Source organism: Lactuca sativa, chromosome 8 (assembly GCF_002870075.4).
Source record: "Lactuca sativa cultivar Salinas chromosome 8, Lsat_Salinas_v11, whole genome shotgun sequence".
In the NCBI taxonomy this organism is placed as follows: domain Eukaryota; kingdom Viridiplantae; phylum Streptophyta; class Magnoliopsida; order Asterales; family Asteraceae; genus Lactuca; species Lactuca sativa.
The window spans coordinates 33383568-33404544 of record NC_056630.2 but is presented as its reverse complement, the minus strand read 5'-3'; positions in this window follow the sequence as shown (position 1 = coordinate 33404544).

Sequence of the window (20977 nt, the reverse complement as noted above, 5' to 3'; positions counted from 1 at the left end):
TGGAAGTTCACCCGGTCTTCTCTCGTTCACTTGATGTGCTAGTTACCCAAGCTGTTTCTCAATTTTGAGTATAGATGCTTGCTGATTCCTAAGTATGGTCATGGTCTCTTGTATTGCAGCATCATGTTCATTGTGCCACTTCTTGGACGTGGCAATAAATCTTGTGAACATTTCTTCTAAATTAGCTCTTCTCTCCACAACCGATTCTTCCTTTTGATAGAAACCCCTCTCTTTTTGCTTGTATTTCTCTTCCTTTGCCTTCTTGTATTCTTCATACGGGAGCCATTACTTCTTGGGTTTCCGCCAATTCTCATAGTATCTATCGCCACTTGAATAGAAAACTTGCGCCTTTTTGTTTCCATTCTCATCCAAGTCACACTCTTTAGTTAAGTGAGGTCCCCTACATTTTCACATCCCACCCGAATAGCATGGATTGTTTGATCCATTTTTGTCATTCTTCTATCTAAACTGTCTAGTTTAGCCATCATTGTTGCCATGCCATCGTTGACCGTGTTCACTACCCCCTACTTACTTCATTTCGTGGGCTATGGTATTCTCTAGAATGCTTAGAGAACTATTCAATTAATTCTTTGATCACCGGGGGTGCCTTCTTTGTGAGCGGGCCTTGCGAGTCAAGTAACTGCATTGTTGTAACATTGACTCCGTCATAGAAGATGGAGACTGTTAGTCCTAAAAATATGGATCCAATTCAGTAATCAATGAAGTTAATTGTAATCAAAGTGAAATGTAGAAGAAGTAGAAGTAAGATCAAGCATGCACACATCTATTACGAATAAATGTCAAGTACATCTTGAGAAAGTACAATCACAGCAGTGTTCAGCCAAAAAGTACAATCTGACACAACTCAGTTACTATAAATAGTACCCCCACCAGCACACGAGTGTCCAGCCATACATGCGTGTGCGGCCGCACACACATGAGTGGCTGCACACAAACAAGTTCAAGACACTATACTGCTAAACAACCATTGACACCCTGATTAGATTTATAGAAAATTAATACCTAGCTCAAACTACAAAATTATGGCCCTTCAATCTCCCCCTTGGTTTGAGACTAGCATAGTCTTGAACTTCATTCGCTAGGCTTCTCGGCTGTCTTCTCATACAACTTTAGATCAGATCTTCTCATCGACCCATCCACATTCTTCCATTGATGATTGAAGCCAGCATTTCCGTGAATTCTTTAGCAACAACTTCCATGACGTATTTTCTGCAAATGATCTGATGACGAGCTAAAGTCCGGATATCCCTCTCTCTGAATCAAAGAAGATCTTTGGCATTTATCAATCTCAGAACTTGTTCTCGATCTTTGAATTTAATGGCAACAGTTGCAGTTTCGTCATCATAGGCCCAAAATTCCATATTATCAAGATATCCCTCATGAAAGTGTTGAGGGATAGGAATTTTCTTTTGTTGCTTAGTTGCAAGCCAGAGTATGATCTTCATGGGTTTGCCTAATTCCGGATCAAGAACTTCTTTGTCTTTGCTATATAAAGCTCTTGCAGTCTTCATTGATGGAAAATTTTGTCTAACTTGTCTGTCTAGAAACCTTTTGAAGTTAGAGGCATTGGGATCTTCAGAGGGATTATGGAATGGGGCCCTAGATAATTCGGCTAGATTAGTTTTGGTCCAAGAGTTGAAATCGTGGGTGCTTTTGTAACACTCAGATGCTCCTAAGTTTCGCTTTACAGCCCACAAGTTCGTCACTGGATCAAAGGCCCACATTCGGATTCCGGACCTGTCTCCATACTCGTCACCGAACTTTCTTTTCTTCAAATTTGTTACGGTCAAAACAGGGTCTTTTGCCTTGCGATTTTCATTAGAGTTTTTCATGAATAAAAGGCCTTTGCTTTGATTGGTAGTTACAATTCTTTTGCCCTGTTTGATTGTGATTCTGGCTCTGCTTCCTTCTGGTTCTTTTTCAAACCTGTTAACAATGGTGGTTATTCTCGAAGCAGGTGGGTTGACAGGAAGATCATCAGTTGCAGAATGTGATTGAACTGTGGGAGGATCAACTATTCCGTGTGGTTGTTGGAAGAGGGCTTTGACTTTTTCACCGAATGCATCGTACAAAACGTTCTTGAAATTGAAATAATTGGCAGATACGGATCCAAGACTCGTTTGCAGATCTTTAATTTGTTTGGTCTTTTCTTCATCCTTCTCCCTGAGCTCAAAAATGTATGCAATGAGCTGATCCATTTGAATTGATTTTTCGATGAGCTCTTAACGGAGAATCCCAATCTCCTCTCGAAGATCAGGCGAAGAAGATTTGTCATCATTTGTCCGTCCCTCCCTAAATGATATTCCTTTCCCGCGTAAGGAGGTTGGACTAGATTGAGCCAGATGTTTTACCAATCTAATTGAAGCTTCATCTAATGAAGGTTGAGTAGGAGAATATTCTGGAATGGATGAGGATCCACCGGTCTCCAACAAGGTACTCGGACCTTCATCTATTTGTTTTGGAGGAGAGTGAACAGTGGTAACAGTGATTGTTGACAGAACTTGAGGTGAACTACTTACAGCGGGTACCTCCAGACTTGCAAAAGATTGGCTTGATTTCATGGAAGTCTGAGAAGTCTGAGGTTGAGTTGAGTTAGGGATGACTGGAGCAGAAGTTGAGATGAATGACACAGAGGGAGGAATCTCTGATGTCACCTCTCCTTGGCTTGATGCGACCTCCAAGGGCTTTGAAGTAGAGAGCAAAATCTTAAGAACATTTCCTTCATCTCTAATCTTGGTTGCTGAAGAAGCAACTTCATCGAATTTATTAACACAGCTGCTGGGAATTCCAAGAAGAGAATCAAAATTTTCATCACTAAGATCAAACTCTATTTTTGTTGGAATGTCGTCATTGATCCCCGTAAAGTCAATTTCTTTTAAAAACTCTACATCATCATAAAGATCATCGTCATCATCATCCTCTCAAGTAGATTTTGATTCATTTGCTTTCTGAAGATCATGTTCATCAGCCACACAAGCTGTGGGAGAGTCATGAATCTCCTCCACTTCTGGCTCGGAGGGAGAATGAAAAATATCTTCATTTTCCATCGGAATGGATTGTTCTTCTGATTCTTTTCTATCATTTTCTTTAAAAATTCCAAACTTTATCAATGGAAATTTTCCTTCAAATACAAATTTCCTGCCTCTCTTTTGTTTCATTAGTCCAAAAGCACTTGGACCAATGGATTTGAAATTCAAGGTATCATTTCCTCTGTGCAGCTCGGGGTGAGTTACATTAAGGATAATTTGCAAAAATCTTGGATACATCAAGAATTTTTCCCTTTTGCTCCCTTTAAGGTTTAGAATCATTTCATTCATTATGAATTTTGAGAAATTGAACTCAAATCCTGCAGACAATGCTTCCAACATAGAGGAAGCAACTTCTTGATTGTAGAGGGAAAGGTTCCCTCATATCCCATGTGCTCCAAGACATCCTGAGTTTGATGAATGTCAATCTCCATGGTGTACTCAGATCTGTCCTCTATTTGGAGAGATTCTCTAATGATGCTCTCTGTTACTTGAATTTTCTTGTCTTCGATTGTTGCTTCAACAAACTTTTCAACCTGATCATTCTTCTTCACAACAGCATTCCTCCAGAAATCCTTAATCAGACTCTGATAGATAGCAGGGCATGTAGTTAGAGCATGGACCAAGCCGGATTTCTTCAAACCATCCACAATCAATTTCAAGTCATTGTGAGCTGCAGGAGGGTCTTCGAGAAAAATGGCGAAGTTGTGAGCCTTTGCAAATTCCATGTCTCCCATCGTAATTTGAAAATAAACACACAAAATAATTAGGGCAAAATTATAAAAATGATGCAACCGCACATAGAATTTCACACAGCCGCACACTAGCAGGTGTGTAGCCATTTATGTGTGTGCGGCCGCACACACTCAACCGCATATAGTTTTATACAGCCGCACACGGTCAGCCGCTTATAGAATTATACAGCCGCACATGCCCGTGTGCAGCCGCACACGCCGTATGCGGTTGCACTCGAAAACAGTTTGTCCTTGATTCAATAGCAAACGATGGGAGATTTTCATAAAAATAATCGAAATATTGTGCCGTGTTCATGAAAAATTACCAGGTAAAGGCTTTGATTTCAAGAAAACGATGGAATATTCAAAGAGTTTGAGAGAGAAACGGATGTGTGTGCGGTTGAGATAAGAGACAGTGACGGTGAAGGACTCACTGCACACACCATATATATATATATATATATATATATATATATATATATATATATATATATATATATATATATATATATACTAGCAATTGGCCCGCGCAAAGCTGCGGCAAAAGATTAGTTTGTTATTAGATAACATATTCCAAAAAAAACAGTTACCATATTGGTCAATCGAATATGGAAATTTTTGAACTTTCGCGTTTTATTGGACATGTGTTCTAAGTCTATTGATTGTCTTTGTGTTTGTTCGGTATCTATTTTCTTACATTGGATTCGTTATACCAAAAACATATAATATACAACTACATTTTCATCTGGTATGATACTAGGAAAAGTATCATCGGTGAATAGTTTTTTTCGGAGACATTTCGCATTCCAAAAAACATGTGGTGAATATTTTTAATAAAATATGTTGAATATTAATTGGGTAGGTTGGTTTTAACATGCTATTCTATCTCTTTGTTGATTTTGTAGTTTTTGAGTAGATTCTTTCTACAATTGTTCTAACAATAATCTCTTTTGTCTTTCTAGAAAAAACATGTGGCGAACAAAAAAAAATTTAGTGGTCACTTTGCTTTTCGATTAATATATTTATCGATTTTGCATATGTTGTATGTGTGTTTTTATATATTAATCGGTTTCGCATTTGTTGTATGTGTTTGATTTTCTTTTGGATTGATTTAGAAATTATCAAAGATCACCTATAGTCGTTTACCCACACAAAGCAGCGGTGACAAATAGTTTTCTAGCAATGATTAATTCATTTCGTTGAATAGTTTCACAGCAGCTATAAGATCAAACCATTACGTGTTAACCAAATTACAATATATTGATAATTCTTTAGTTCTTACAATCTTCAAACAGTGATAAATCCATTTATATGTTACTTCCTTGCAACTTTCAATTAATTACTCATAAGACAAACTCCTAATAACTATAACATCTTAAGTTGTTTTGAAACTTTGGTTGGTTTGGTGGGTGGTGCGCTGGTGGTGACCACCGTCGAAGGTGTGCGCTGGTGGTGGTGACCTTCGATGGTGGTGAGAAGTCACCACCATCGATCATGGAGCAAAGAAGAATTGTTAATATTGTACATGGAACAGAGATGATGGTGGATCAAGGGTTAATTTGAGAATGGTGGCTGAGAGGAAGAGCAGTGGCAGTTTGGTATGGTGGCGTTAATGAGTAAAGGGTGCAAGTCGTCTTCATTTTTCTAGTAGAGAAAGAAAAATTGTTAGTTCGAGGCTTTTGGTTTGTGAAGGAGTCTCCCACTTCAAATGAACTAGAAATTGCTCACGTTAACTAAAAAAAGGGATTTGCCAAGATACGTGGAGAATTAATAAGCCAGGTCAATAGGATGATAATATGAGATGAGCTGCGTCAAAGTTGGATAAGAGGGTGTTGTTAAACACATCCGACTTTAAAGATAAAAACCACTTTAAAAAGTCAATATCATCTTTACATGGGTTAAATAATCCTAATTGATATGATTTGAGGTAATAATTACATATTAGCATAAATTGTTACAGTTTTATTTTTATTTTTATTTACCGATGGAAACAATATTTTATCAAAATATTAAATAACTTTTACATCTTTACCCCTTTCAATTAAAGAAAATAATCAACAAATACAAACGTTTGAAGATGATATGGTTAACACTTTAATTTTTGCTATTATCAAAAACTTTGTAGGAGATCCTCCTACTTTTCAAGAAAAAACTTCAGAAATTTTAATGAATTTACATTGTAGAAAACTTACTGATTTTAGATGGTATAAATATAATTATCTTCTTAAAGTTTTTTCAAGACCTGATTGTAAAGAGTCCTATTGGAAAGAACGTTTTATTGCTGGCCTTCCAAAACTCTTTGCGGAAAGAGTTAGACAAAAATTAAGAGAAAATTTTAATAATACCATCCCTTATCAAAATTTAACTTATGGAGATTTAATAAACTATATTAATAAAGAGGGATTAGCAGTTTGTGCTGATCTTAGGTTTAAAGAAAAACTCAAAAAAGATAGAATTAACAGTAAAAATGTGCCAACAATATGGTTATCAGCCCTTGAATGGTCCGTCTACTTCAAAATCTAAAGTATTTAAGAAAAGATCTTCAAAATATTTCAGGAAAAAGAAATATAATCTTTCAGAAAATTATAAAAAGGGCAAAGATTACGCTTCAAAATCTAAAAAACCTTATAGACTAAATTATAAAAAATCTAAAAGAAAATCAAAAGATATTATTATTTGTCATAAATGTGGGCGTAATGGTCATACAGCTAATAATTGTTATGCTAAGACAAAAATAAATGAGTTAAATGTCTCTGAAGACTTGAAAGAACAAATAAGAAAAATTATTTTAAATACTGATTCAGATTCCGATGAAAGTATTTCTGACTTTCAAACAAATGATTTAAATATTCTCAAAAATACTACTTCAAGTTCTGAAGATTCTGATATTTGCGAGTGTATTGGTAAATGTCACTGTAACAATTTAATCAATGTAATTACTAGTAGCTCCATTAATGTTCTTTCACAAGATGATAAAGATCTTTTAAACTCTCTTGATTCTATAAAAGATAAAAATATCCAAGAATTGCTAATAAAACAGATGCTTAATAAAACTAATAACATAACTCCTGCTAATAATGAAAATTTTAATTTAAAAAATATATACGAAAGATTTACTGAAGCAAAACCAATTTCTATGCAAGAACTTCAAGAAGAATTAAGAATAGTAAAACAAGAAATAAAAGAAATAAAAAATAAAATTTTTATTTTAGAAAAGGAAAAACCTTCTACTTCTAAAAACAAAAATATAGAAATTAATAACGAAGAAGAAAATAAAATTGAAAATGTAACTATTGGTAAACTTATAAATAATCAAGTTTCTCAAAAATGGAACACTCAAATTACTTTAGTCAAGGATAATTTTAAAATCAACTTAACTGCTTTAATTGATAGTGGTGCTGATATGAATTGTATTCAAGAAGGAATTTTTCCTACACAATTTTATGAAAAAACTACATCTAGACTTACTGGTGCCGGAGGTACAAAATTAATTGTAAATTATAAAGTTTCTGATGTTCATATTTGTAATGACCAAGATTACTGTTATAAAACTCACCTAATTTTAGTAAAAGATCTCTCTTCTCCTTTAATTCTAGGAACGCCTTTCATTACAAAACTATATCCTTTTATGGTTCATGATGATGGTATAAGAACCAATGTCTTTTGAAATGAAATTATATTTAAGTTTTGTGAACCTCCTCTATATTCAACGATTAACGTCCTTATCTGCGCGCTTTACGCTAATCCAACCAATCACTGGTCTTGTCTCTGAATCATGCTTATTAAAACTTATAAATTTCTTATAGGACGCTAAACCAAAATTAAATAAATTTGAAGTAAATATATCATGCATAACCACCCCAAAAACTTAACCTGGCTCTGATACCATTTTAGATAACGTATCTGGAATTTTTTGAACTAGAGATAATTTGGTCATTTAGAAAACAAATAGTTTTGTTTTTAGATAACGTATCTGCTTGTTTCGAATTTTTATACTTGCTCTTATGAACCATCTAACATCATGAATATGATTATTGTTTAAATTTGTACCTTGATTAGTAGTTTTATAAGAATCTTTAAGATTTTGCTCAGAGTTATTTATAGATTCTTGGATTTGCTGTATTTTTAAAAGAATATTTCTATTAGGAATACAATTCATCAAGATTTTGTTAGACATAATTAAATGATTTAAGCATGAATTTGATTAATTTGATTATTAAAAACGAGTACTATTTTAACAAAAATTTCAAATCTTGTAGAATTAATAGTTAGAATAACTCGAAATGAAATTATCATAGAGAAATAAAAACAACACAACGATAAAATATTTTAGATAATACCTTCTTGAATTAGGCTTGAATTACAATCAGTACATACTTCTGGAGAAAGAATTATTTGAAAATCTAAAGACTTTGAACATCTACTAGTAAAAAGAAAGACTCTTGGAGATTTTTTAGACATGAGATGAACATTTTTTAGAGAATAAATTTTTTCTTGTTTTATAATAGTTTTCTTAGCAGATAAAATATAATCTTTTTCTTCTTGTGAAATATAGAAATCCCACCAGCCTATAAGACTGCCAGTAAAACCAGAAGTAATAATATTAACAATTTGGAGTTGAGTATTATTATGAGCTTTATAAGCATTAACAGCCATAGTCATTCTTGAACAATATTCATAATTTGATGTTCAGAATGGCCATCAATATTCCATTCATAAACAGAATTACCATCATATTGAGAACGATCAAATTGAAAAGTTCGTTCTTCAAGTTGAACATCTGGAAGAGAGGGTCTATTCCAATAATTTCTTATGGTTGGTTTTGGATTTTTTCCGAAAGTGCTTTGCTTTGATTGATGAATTTTATTAAGTTTTGAAAAGTCATTAGTGAGTTGATTAATGTCATCATTTGTATCAAATTGTTGAGCAAGAGTTTCAAAATTTGTTTCACTATTAATATCACTATTTTCAGATTCTTCATTCGTAAGAGTATTAATATTATTAGTGTTTGAGATATGAAGTTTTGAAAGTCTTTTTTCTAATTCGTTAATTAAATCTGTATTTCCTAGATTAAAATTACCATCGATTTGGCAAGGAACAAAACTTAAATTACTAGTGCTTTCCATATCATGCTTGTTAATGTTTTTATCTTTAAAAATTTTTTCTTCAATTTTAACTAAATGCTCGGTAATACTAGATAAGGTTTCATTTGCATAATTATTTTGGTAAATAATTTTTTGAAGACCCTTTTCAGTAGTTAATTGGTTTGGGGCTTGAACTAAAGGAGTTGCAATAAACATATCGTTAATAATAATTTCTCCTTTTGGTGGAAAATTAGCAATAATTTCTTTATTAGAAATAATATCTTTATATTTTTTCTCAAAAATAGGAGTGATAGAATCATTTTTAAATGAGTAATTTATTTTATGTTGAGGGGCATAAATTAATTCAAACCATTGAAAAAAAGGAGAATGAATTTTATTTGATAAAACATAATCTTCCCAAAGGCCTAAATGGAGAAATCTTAGGTAGTATGAAAAATTTTCTTCATGCCAAACTCTTTTTTTATGGTTATAATCTTTATAATATTCAATATCTTTTAAGTAATCAAAATCAACTTGATATTCTAAATTCGAGAAATTCATTTTAACAAGTTGTTTTTGTTAGGATTGAAGAAATATGCTTTATCGATTCTAAATTATGACTTCTTGATTTTTCGTATTTTTTTATGCCTATCTTTAGCCTAGAAATTTTTTCTATTTGTTTATTATATTTATTAGTATATGGAGGTATTTTGTATAAATTATGATTTTCATGAGTTATAGTTTGTTCTAAATGTTGAATGGTTTTGCATATATTAGAATTTATCTTCCAATGCCTTTTTAACATATTAGCCCAAAGCTTATTATTTTGTGAACAATTAATTTGTATTTTAGAACTCATAATTGTTGTTTAAAATTTTGAAGTTCATCAATAAAATCTGATTTAGTAGGACTAGGAAGACTATTTTCACTATTTTGATCATCTTGATATAATGGTTTGGGAATAGAATTAGTATAGTCAACAGTTTTTAGTTTTAAAGATCTCGACTTTAATAATGAAGATTTTGAAGAGCCTGCTTCTGTGATAAAAGAATTTGATAATCTGGATGATGAAATATTTAAGGAAGAAAAATTTATATCTACAGAACCATCATTATATTCAATAATATTTGAGATTTGTTTTGAAGAGTCTAATGGTTTTGGATCAATAACATTTTGTAAGTTCCAATTACATGATTGAGTTATATCAGACCATTTTAATCTTTTCGGTGTATGAACTTTGGTATGGTTAGTATTTGCTTCAAAAATAATTGTTTCATTTCTAGGACTTGATAAACGTGTTTTTGGTTCAAGTGTAGTTGTCATAGTTTTGTAACAAACACGATAAATTATTGCTAAAGGCTTTGTATCATCTTTAAATTCTAAATTTTTTGTTTCTATAGTTAAAACCAGAGTATCTAAAATATTTTTATCAAATAATCCTACAGAGAAATTTGGATAACAATTGAAATAAATAGGTCCGTTAGCAATATTCGTTTCAACCATAGCTAAAATAGAATTTTGAAAATCTTTATGTCTCTTGTCTCTTAGAATAAGGAGAACAGGGGCATCTATTCCTATTCTAAATAGAGGCTTGATAGCAATTTGGACCAAACCGACATGTAAAAATTTATATTTCGTTCTATGCTCTAAAATAGATCGTGATGATAACAAATGTAAATTTTGTTGGTTTTGACCAATAGACAAAGTTTGTTCTGTCATTTTAATAGAATAACCTTGAAAATAATCAAAAGTTCCTATTCTATATATTGTATTAATATTAGTTTTAGGTATTGTCCAATTATTCAAACTTTGTTCTATGTTATTAACGGTTTCTTCAATAGAATTTATTTGATTATCATCATTATCTTGTTCATTGTGATATTTTTACCAAGAATATATTTTTTAGATAGTATGCCTGAAAATTTACTCATATTTAATTAATTTTGTTTTAAAATTCTATAAGAAAACTTACTTGTTTTAATAATGGTGAGCAGAGGGGAATCGTCCCGACGATGATTGTGGTCTGGCACCGCGACTTACGTCCTTATCTGCGCGCTTTACGCTAATCCAACCAATCACTGGTCTTGTCTCTGAATCATGCTTATTAAAACTTATAAATTTCTTATAGGATGCTAAACCAAAATTAAATAAATTTGAAGTAAATATATCATGCATAACCACTCCAAAAACTTTTCTTGGCTCTGATACCATTTTAGATAACTCAAGTCATGAAATTGATTTAAATGTTTAAAATGTTGATCAATTGATTTTGAAAAAATTAGGACATCGTCAATATAAGAAATAGCAAAACTACTTATAGGAGTTATGATATCATTCATAATATTTTGGAATTCAGAAGGAGCATTTTTTAATCCAAAAGGCATTACATTCCATTCAAAATGCCCAAAGGGAACATTAAAACCAGTTTTGTATTTATCTTCTTCATGAAGTTGTATTTGCCAAAATCCTGATTTCATATCAAACTTTGAAAATATTTTTGAATCATAAAGCTTTTTTAGCAAATTTCGTTTATTAGGAATAGGATAACGAATCCATTCAAAAACTTTGTTTAAAGGTTTATAATTGATACTAATCTTGGTGATCCTCTTTCTAATTCTGCGGCATTCATGACATAAAATGCTGAACAGGACCATGGTGATTTAGAAGGTCTTATGAGTTTTTTATTTATTAAATCCTGAATTTCATTTTTACAATGACTTTCTAATTCATTATTCATGTGAATGGCTCTAGATTTTGAAGGAATATCCTTTTCATTAAATTTTTTTATATATGGTAGTTTTACAATATGTTGCGTTCTATTCCAAAAGACATTTACCAATACACTCGCAAATATCAGAATCTTCAGAACTTGAAGTAGTATTTTCGAGAATATTTAAATCATTTGTTTGAAAGTCAGAAATACTTTCATCGGAATCTGAATCAGTATTTAAAATAATTTTTCTTATTTGTTCTTTCAAGTCTTCAGAGACATTTAACTCATTTATTTTTGTCTTAGCATAACAATTATTAGCTGTATGACCATTACGCCCACATTTATGACAAATAATAATATCTTTTGATTTTCTTTTAGATTTTTTATAATTTAGTCTATCAGGTTTTTTAGATTTTGAAGCGTAATCTTTGCCCTTTTTATAATTTTCTGGAAGATTATATTTCTTTTTCCTGAAATATTTTGAAGATCTTTTCTTAAATACTTTAGATTTTCAAGTAGACGGACCATTCAAGGGCTGATAACCATATTGTTGGCAAAAATTTCCTAATTCATTTTTACTGTTAATTCTATCTTTTTTGAGTTTTTCTTTAAACCTAAGATCAGCACAAACTGCTAATCCCTCTTTATTAATAAAGTGTTAACCATATCATCTTCAAACGTTTGTATTTGTTGATTATTTTCTTGTTTTATAATAGTTTTCTTAGCAGATAAAATATAATCTTTTTCTTCTTGTGAAATATAGAAATCCCACCAGCCTTTAAGACTGCCAGTAAAACCAGAAGTAATAATATTAACAATTTGGAGTTGAGTATTATTATGAGCTTTATAAACATTAGCAGCCATAGTCATTTCTTGAACAATATTCATAATTTGATGTTCAGAATGGCCATCAATATTCCATTCATAAACAGAATTACCATCATATTGAGAACGATCAAATTGAAAAGTTCGTTCTTCAAGTTGAACATCTGGAAGAGAGGGTCTATTCCAATAATTTCTTATGGTTGGTTTTGGATTTTTTCCGAAAGTGCTTTGCTTTGATTGATGAATTTTATTAAGTTTTGAAAAGTCATTAGTGAGTTGATTAATGTCATCATTTGTATCAAATTGTTGAGCAAGAGTTTCAAAATTTGTTTCACTATTAATATCACTATTTTTTACATGTCGGTTTGGTCCAAATTGCTATCAAGCCTCTATTTAGAAAAGGAATAGATGCCCCTGTTCTCCTTATTCTAAGAGACAAGAGACATAAAGATTTTCAAAATTCTATTTTAGCTATGGCTGAAACGAATATTGCTAATGGACCTATTTATTTCAATTGTTATCCAAATTTCTCTGTAGGATTATTTGATAAAAATATTTTAGATACTTTGGTTTTAACTATAGAAACAAAAAATTTAGAATTTAAAAATGTTATCAGAGCCAAGAAAAGTTTTTTGGGGTGGTTATGCATGATATATTTACTTCAAATTTATTTAATTTTGGTTTAGCATCCTATAAGAAATTTATAAGTTTTAATAAGCATGATTCAGAGACAAGACCAGTGATTGGTTGGATTAGCGTAAAACGCGCAGATAAGGACGTAAGTCGCGGTGCCGGACCACAATCATCGTCGGGACGATTCCCCTCTGCTCACCATTATTAAAACAAGTAAGTTTTCTTATAGAATTTTAAAACAAAATTAATTAAATATGAGTAAATTTTCAGGCATACTATCTAAAAAATATATTCCTGGTAAAAATATCAACAATGAACAAGATAATGATGATAATCAAATAAATTCTATTGAAGAAACCGTTAATAACATAGAACAAAGTTTGAATAATTGGACAATATTCATATCAAACTTTGAAAATATTTTTGAATCATAAAGCTTTTTTAGCAAATTTCGTTTATTAGGAATTTGATAACGAATGCATTCTAAAACTTTGTTTAAAGGTTTATAATTGATAACTAATCTTGGTGATCCTCTTTCTAATTATGCGGCATTCATGACATAAAATGCTGAACAAGACCATAGTGATTTAGAAGGTCTTATGAGTTTTTTATTTATTAAATCCTGAATTTCATTTTTACAATGACTTTCTAATTCATTATTCATGTGAATGGCTCTAGATTTTGAAGGAATATCCTTTTCATTAAAATTTTTTATATATGGTAGTTTTACAATATGTTGCTTTCTATTCCAAAAGGCATTAGGAATATTAGAACAAACATTTTTTTTCAAATTTTAATTTTAAACCTGTTATTTTATTTTGAATATTATTATCATTTAATTGATTAGTTATTCGAACATTATTTATTTCGTTAATAAGATATTTGGCTTGTTGCGTTTTATAATTAAGGACATTAATCGTTGAATATAGAGGAGGTTCACAAAACTTAAATATAATTTCCTTTCCAAAGACATTGGTTCTTATACCATCATCATGAACCATAAAAGGATATAGTTTTGTAATGAAAGGCGTTCCTAGAATTAAAGGAGAAGAGAGATCTTTTACTAAAATTAGGTGAGTTTTATAACAGTAATCTTGGTCATTACAAATATGAACATCAGTTCATCAATAAAATCTGATTTAGTAGGACTAGGAAGACTATTTTCACTATTTTGATCATCTTGATATAATGGTTTGGGAATAGAATTAGTATAGTCAACAGTTTTTAGTTTTAAAGATCTCGACTTTAATAATGAAGATTTTGAAGAACAATTATGAGTTCTAAAATACAAATTAATTGTTCACAAAATAATAAGCTTTGGGCTAATATGTTAAAAAGGCATTGGAAGATAAATTCTAATATATGGAAAACCATTCAACATTTAGAACAAACTATAACTCATGAAAATCATAATTTATACAAAATACCTCCATATACTAATAAATATAATAAACAAATAGAAAAAATTTCGAGGCTAAAGATAGGCATAAAAAATACGAAAAATCAAGAAGTCATAATTTAGAATCGATAAAGCATATTTCTTCAATCCTAACAAAAACAACTTGTTAAAATGAATTTCTCGAATTTAGAATATCAAGTTGATTTTGATTACTTAAAAGATATTGAATATTATAAAGATTATAACCATAAAAAAAGAGTTTGGCATGAAGAAAATTTTTCATACTACTTAAGATTTCTCCATTTAGGCCTTTGGGAAGATTATGTTTTATCAAATAAAATTCATTCTCCTTTTTTTCAATGGTTTGAATTAATTTATGCCCCTCAACATAAAATAAATTACCCATTTAAAAATGGTATCAGAGCCAAGAAAAGTTTTTGGGGTGGTTATGCATGATATATTTACTTCAAATTTATTTAATTTTGGTTTAGCATCCTATAAGAAATTTATAAGTTTTAATAAGCATGATTTAGAGACAAGACCAGTGATTGGTTGGATTAGCGTAAAGCGCGCAGATAAGGACGTAAGTTGCGGTGCCGGACCACAATCATCGTCGGGACGATTCCCCTCTGCTCACCATTATTAAAACAAGTAAGTTTTCTTATAGAATTTTAAAACAAAATTAATTAAATATGAGTAAATTTTCAGGCATACTATCTAAAAAATATATTCCTGGTAAAAATATCAACAATGAACAAGATAATGATGATAATCAAATAAATTCTATTGAAGAAACCGTTAATAACATAGAACAAAGTTTGAATAATTGGACAATACCTAAAACTAATATTAATACAATATATAGAATAGGAACTTTTGATTATTTTCAAGGTTATTCTATTAAAATGACAGAACAAACTTTGTCTATTGGTCAAAACCAACAAAATTTATATTTGTTATCATCACGATCTATTTTAGAGCATAGAACGAAATATAAATTTTTACATGTCGGTTTGGTCCAAATTGCTATCAAGCCTCTATTTAGAATAGGAATAGATGCCCCTGTTCTCCTTATTCTAAGAGACAAGAGACATAAAGATTTTCAAAATTCTATTTTAACTATGGCTGAAACGAATATTGCTAACGGACCTATTTATTTCAATTGTTATCCAAATTTCTCTGTAGGATTATTTGATAAAAATATTTTAGATACTTTGGTTTTAACTATAGAAACAAAAAATTTAGAATTTAAAGATGATACAAAGCCTTTAGCAATAATTTATCGTGTTTGTTACAAAACTATGACAACTACACTTGAACCAAAAACACGTTTATCAAGTCCTAGAAATGAAACAATTATTTTTGAAGCAAATACTAACCATACCAAAGTTCATACACCGAAAAGATTAAAATGGTATGATATAACTCAATCATGTAATTGGAACTTACAAAATGTTATTGATCCAAAACCATTAGACTCTTCAAAACAAATCTCAAATATTATTGAATATAATGATGGTTCTGTAGATATAAATTTTTCTTCCTTAAATATTTCATCATCCAGATTATCAACTTCTTTTATCACAGAAACAGGCTCTGATACCATTTTAGATAACGTATCTGGAATTTTTTTGAATTAGAGATAATTTGGTCATTTAGAAAACAAATAGTTTTGTTTTTAGATAACGTATCTGCTTGTTTCGAATTTTTATACTTGCTCTTATGAACCGTCTAACATCATGAATATGATTATTGTTTAAATTTGTACCTTGATTAGTAGTTTTATAAGAATCTTTAAGATTTTGCTCAGAGTTATTTATAGATTCTTGGATTTGCTGTATTTTTAAAAGAATATTTCTTTTAGGAATACAATTCATCAAGATTTTGTTAGACATAATTAAATGATTTAAGCATGAATTTGATTAATTTGATTATTAAAAACGAGTACTATTTTAACAAAAATTTCAAATCTTGTAGAATTAATAGTTAGAATAACTCGAAATGAAATTATCATAGAGAAATAAAAACAACACAACGATAAAATATTTTAGATAATACCTTCTTGAATTAGGCTTGAATTACAATCAGTAGATACTTCTGGAGAAAGAATTATTTGAAAATCTAAAGACTTTGAACATCTACTAGTAGAAAGAGAGACTCTTGGAGATTTTTTAGACATGAGATGAACATTTTTTAGAGAATAAATTTTTTCTTGTCTTCAACTAAAGGATAGTCTCTATTTATAATCATCTTGGAGTCTTCAAAGTCTTCAAATCATCTAGTGATATTTTTCACCGTAAGAACCCATGGTCAATCAATAGAAATAATTACTTGTAAGTGGTTGTCCTTGAAAGTGGTTGTCATTCATCTTTTGAAACAATTGTCGTTTGTAATCAATGACCATCTTCTTTTGATAAAGCAAGCCATTATAGAGCATCTTCTAAAGTTTTTTGTCTTCATATCATCATTGATTATAGATTTGATAATAATTTTGATAAAATTTGTTTATACATAAATACATGAATACCTACATAGTATACATGCATACGTATTTGAAAAACGAAATTTTGATAATAGAAGAAACGAAATATCCTACATTTAAAGTATTACATCAAATTTATGGATAATGATTTCTTATTCTTCATAAGGGTCATCAAAAGGGTCTTGAGCGTCTTCAAATAAATCATTCTTTATAGATTTTGGAGAATCGTCAGAAACTGCTGGAGTTTGGCGAATTTCTTGAAGTTCTTCAGGGGAAGAGGTAGCAACATCTTTAATTCTTGCAATTAAATCCACATCACTTTTGGGAAGACTGTAGATAAAAGTGGCTTCAACTTCTGGTTTTTGAATATATATTTCTTGATAATGTTTAATTACTGCTTGTTCACTGGCTTGAGAAATCTTCATTTTATCCCACCATTTTGAGCGAAATTGACGATTAAGCCAAGGAGGAGAGGAATCCTTTGCTTCTTGATAATGAAAAGTCCAAGACATTATCCATGGAACTTTAAATATCATGGTGAATTGTAACATGTATTCAAATTCTGGAATTTGTTGAATAAACAATTCTTTAAATTTGAGATATCCAGCATAAATTTCTTTTGGCAAACAATTTGGAAGAATACCCATATATTTGTACCAATTGATAAACCATCTTGGATATTCACAATTGAAGTTCAAATCAAAGAAGATAAACCATGAATGTGAATAATTCCGAATAAAGAATGCCTTAGTCCAGGTGTCTTGATAATCATAGTAAGAAAATCTGGGATAAGCAGGATAACTTATAAGAGGTTTTTCAGAGTGAAGGTTTGGAACCCAACTTTCTAGAGAAATGATTTTGATAATATGATCTTTGCTAAAATCAATGTTTCCCTCTTTAGAGTTAGAACGATGAACAAAATTGACTGAACCAGATTCTTGCAGAATAGCTTGATAATATTCTCGGGTTTTATACGAATCAACATAAAAGGTTTTCCCTTGTCCAAAGAGATGATTTGTGAGAACATGAAAACCTTGGTGTAACTTATGGATTTGAAAATCTTCAAGAATTTGAACTCTTAGGAAATTTGGATTAAGAACATAAGGAGTTTTTGTAAAAGGGCTAGGAGTAACAGATTTTTGAGTTTGAGGAGTTATGGATTTTGCAAAAGGGCTTATTGTGTCGGTCGAAGTAACTTTTGGAGTAACAAGCTTTGACTGAAGGATATTAGAATAAAGTTGTGAATTCTTAGAAGTAGGAGTTAAAGGAGAAAAACGATTTTGATTTTGAAGTGGAACTAGCTTTTGAGAGACTGGAACAAGATTTTGAGAGATTGGCTTCTTGTCATCATGTTTGGAAGAGGACGACGAACTCATTTTCCCTACAAAAATTCTCGAGAAAGAAAGTCAGGAAGCGAATTATTTTCTCCTTTTATAAATTCTATTTCGAAATCAAAGTTATCTAAGAGGGCTTGCCAACGAGCAAAATTTTGCTTGGAAATAATATTTTTTACATCTTTTTCCAAAATAGTTTTTGCAGATTGACAATCTATTCTTAATAAAAAAACTTTTCATAAATAAATCATCTTCAAATTTCTTAATACATAAAACAATGCTTAAAATTTCTTTTTTGACAGTTGAATAGTTTTTCTGTGTATCATTCCATGCACCAGAGTAATATCGAACCAATTGCTCTTCAGTTGAGTTAACAAATTTTTGTTTTAAAATTCCTCCGAATCCAATATCATTAGCATCGGTTTCAACTATGATTTTGGCATCGGGATGAGGTAAATTTAAACATGGCAAAGTAGGGACCTTTTGTTTTATATATTTAATTATATCTGTATGTTTTTGAGTCCATGGTTCAGGATTGTCTTTTAATCGATTATAAAGTGGTTTACATATGATCCCGAAATCTTTGAAAAAATCATGGATATAATTTAAGCATCCTAAAAATATTTGAAGTTGCTTTTTATCTTTAATTTCATCAGGAAATTTAGTAGAAAATTGCAAGCTCCTTGTAATAGGTCTAATAGTGTTTTTGACAATATCATGTCCTAAAAAACGGATTTCATTTTTAAATAAATGCATTTTTGCTGCAGAGACAGCTAAACCATTTTGATAAATCAAGTCATGAAATTGATTTAAATGTTTAAAATGTTGATCAATTGATTTTGAAAAAATTAGGACATCGTCAATATAAGCAATAGCAAAACTACTTATAGGAGTTATGATATCATTCATAATATTTTGGAATTCAGAATGAGCATTTTTTAATCCAAAAGGCATTACATTCCATTCAAATTGCCCAAAGGGAACATTAAAACCAGTTTTGTATTTATCTTCTTCATGAAGTTGTATTTGCCAAAATCCTGATTTCATATCAAACTTTGAAAATATTTTTGAATCATAAAGCTTTTTTTGCAAATTTCGTTTATTAGGAATAGGATAACGAATCCATTCTAAAACTTGGTTTAAAGGTTTATAATTGATAACTAATCTTGGTGATCCTCTTTCTAATTCTGCGGCATTCATGACATAAAATGCTGAACAAGACCATGGTGATTTAGAAGGTCTTATGAGTTTTTTATTTATTAAATCTTGAATTTCATTTTTACAATGACTTTCTAATTCATTATTCATGTGAATGGCTCTAGATTTTGAAGGAATATCCTTTTCATTAAAAATTTTTATATATGGTAGTTTTACAATATGTTGCTTTCTATTCCAAAAAGGCATTAGGAATATTAGAACAAACATTTTTTTCAAATTATATATATATATATATATATATATATATATATATATATATATATATATATATATATATATATACGTGTCATTTGATTATTGGTTCCGGTAGATGTTGCCCTAGTTATTTGTTTTCCATAGAACTCATTCCTATATATATATATATATATATATATATATATATATATATATATATATATATATATATATATATATATATATATATATATATAATCCTTCTTTGTTATGTCGGTATTCGGAGGGTTTCCCAGAAAATAATTTACAAGTCGATCACTGTACCAAATAAGAAACTAAATAAAAATAATTTTTATACAAGTCGGTCAGTGTACCAAATAATAAAAATAATTTTTATTATCACTTATATTATTTTTTGGTTAATATAATTTTTATACAAGACACTTTTAAATTAGAAACTAAATAAAAATAAAGTATAAAACAACCAATATATTCTTGCTTTTAATCTTAAATAATAATAATAATAATAATAATAATAATAATAATAATAATAATAATAATAATAATAATAAATTGTTAAAAGAAAATGAAAAAAAAGAAAGATTAAGTTAGTCTTTTTATCCCAAAGGACCAAAACTGCTATATATATAAACCACAAGGATACAACCTATTAATTTTTTAACTTAGGGACCAAAACTTATTAACTTTTTAACTTAGGGACCAAAACTTTAATCAGACCAAAGCTCAAGGGTCATTTCTATAATTTACTCTAAAATAAACGGGAAAATAGTTTTGAAAAGTGTATGTTGGGAATGAAACCCTAATTGAGATTTGATGAACAAGATGCGGAAAATAAGAACAAACACAAATATGAAGATTATTTCGAATGATCACTCGATTTATTGAAATATGAGGAATAAATTACACTTAAAGCATAGACTAAAGAATCTAACACTACATAAGAAACCTCACGTGGCGGCTACATTTTGCCTCCCTCTTAACCGTAATAATGAATAATACATGACTATTTATAGGGAAAAGACAAGTCTTGGGCTTTTAACCTACACTTCATCAAGGGGCCCATTGCCATCATCCATGGAGTGCTTTGAAACCCTACAATCTCCCCCTCAAAGTATGGAATGGATGACAATGCTTTAACTTCCAAAACAAGCATCTAGCAAATAAAAAGATCTGCAACGAGGAATATATGAAGCAATCCACGAATCTTGATTCTTCAATAGTTTTCAAACACGGGCTCTAGGATATATAAATCAAGCACTGAAGTAATGTCTTTAAACTTCATTTTCGAATGTAATCCCAAAGAATCTTCATGA